This window comes from Furipterus horrens, unplaced genomic scaffold (genome assembly GCF_987537825.1).
Source record: "Furipterus horrens unplaced genomic scaffold, mFurHor1.1.pri manual_scaffold_17, whole genome shotgun sequence".
Taxonomy (NCBI): Eukaryota; Metazoa; Chordata; class Mammalia; order Chiroptera; family Furipteridae; genus Furipterus; species Furipterus horrens.
Genome location: NW_028327187.1, coordinates 25986355 through 25988038, shown reverse-complemented (window position 1 = coordinate 25988038; position 1684 = coordinate 25986355). Strand labels below are relative to the sequence as shown.

General features: G+C 42.4%; 1 pseudogene; it reads left to right on the top strand.

Moving 5' to 3' along the window:
- The first annotated feature begins 200 nt into the window (after window positions 1-200).
- On the top strand, window positions 201-1064 carry LOC149990718 (nascent polypeptide-associated complex subunit alpha pseudogene; annotated as a pseudogene).
- Window positions 1065-1684: the final 620 nt, after the last annotated feature.

Sequence of the window (1684 nt, the reverse complement as noted above, 5' to 3'; positions counted from 1 at the left end):
AAAAAAACCCTTGGTGACAGTTTCCCTGGATTTTTTTTTTTTTTATTTAGCCTAGGGCTATGTTCCACTTTGTCATGGTGGATATACTGCTCAAGACCACTCTTGACCTTGGATGCCTTATTGTATCAACCAGGATCCTTGAGGAAAACAGAAGTCAAAGTCTCACTGGGTAGTTGCCTGCAGCTCCTGACCCGGAAGCAGATTCTAGCCCCTCCTTCTCCACCAGGCTGCTGTCTGCAACAGGCGTGGGTCACGATCTCGCTCTTTTTCTGCCGCCATCTTGGTTCCGCGTTCCCTTTACAAAATGCCCGGTGAAGCCACAGAAACCGTCCCTGCTACAGAGCAGGAGCTGCCACAGCCCCAAGCTGAGACAGGGTCTGGAACAGAATCTGACAGTGATGAATCTGTACCAGAGCTTGAAGAACAAGATTCCACACAGGCAACCACACAACAAGCCCAGCTGGTGGCAGCAGCTGAAATTGATGAAGAACCAGTCAGTAAAGCAAAACAGAGCCGGAGTGAAAAGAAGGCACGGAAGGCTATGTCCAAACTGGGTCTTCGACAGGTTACAGGGGTTACTAGGGTCACTATCCGGAAATCTAAGAATATCCTCTTTGTCATCACAAAACCAGATGTCTACAAGAGCCCAGCTTCAGATACCTACATAGTGTTTGGGGAAGCCAAGATCGAGGATTTATCTCAGCAAGCACAGCTAGCAGCTGCTGTGAAATTCAAAGTCCAAGGTGAAGCTGTCTCAAACATTCAAGAAAACACACAGACTCCAACTGTACAAGAGGAAAGTGAAGAGGAAGAGGTTGATGAAACTGGTGTGGAAGTTAAGGACATAGAATTAGTCATGTCACAAGCAAATGTGTCAAGAGCAAAGGCAGTCCGAGCCCTGAAGAATAACAGTAATGATATTGTAAATGCTATTATGGAATTAACAATGTAACCATCTAAAAAGAAGGACTCTTTTTTTTTGGTGTTTCAAAAGAGTTACTGCAGCTTTGTTTGAAATTTGTACTGTTTCTATCATTAATAAAGTTATGGCTTCTTGTGGAAAAAAAAAAAAAAAGAAAGAAAAAAAAAAAAAGTCTCACTGGGTAATTTGAGAAGAATTTAATCAAGTGACAATAAAAGTGTGTACAAGATTTCGAGAATCTTACTAGGTTTAGTGTAGTATTCCATTACTGACAAGAGGGAAGGGACATTACCACACCTATACCTGAAGGTGTAAATGGATGGCAAGTGGAACCCAGAGAGGATCACAACATTATATTCAGGTAACTTGACAGGAGCTGTAAATAAGCTAAAGTCAACAATGGTTCCTCAGGGAAGGAGCCAGGGGAGTAAATATTTTCACTTCAGTTTTCCCCACCTTCCAATATCCTGCCTATGTCTCCCATTGTACAAACCCAACAAGGACCCAAAAGGTAAGAAAACCCTTTGTTTTAGACAATATATGTAATCCTTCTTGGGTCTAGAGCACTGTGGAGAAAGATGCAAACTAAATCTGGAAAGAAAAATGAAAAAAAAAAATTCAGCACATACCCACTCCCTAGGTGTGGATTATGTCTCTGGCCTTCCCCGCCTCTCTGCTGCTATTATTTCACAAGCATCTGTTAAAAGCTTGTTTTTCACCTTGTTTCTCCCTCACTGTCTGTGGTGAATTACTCTTCTTGCT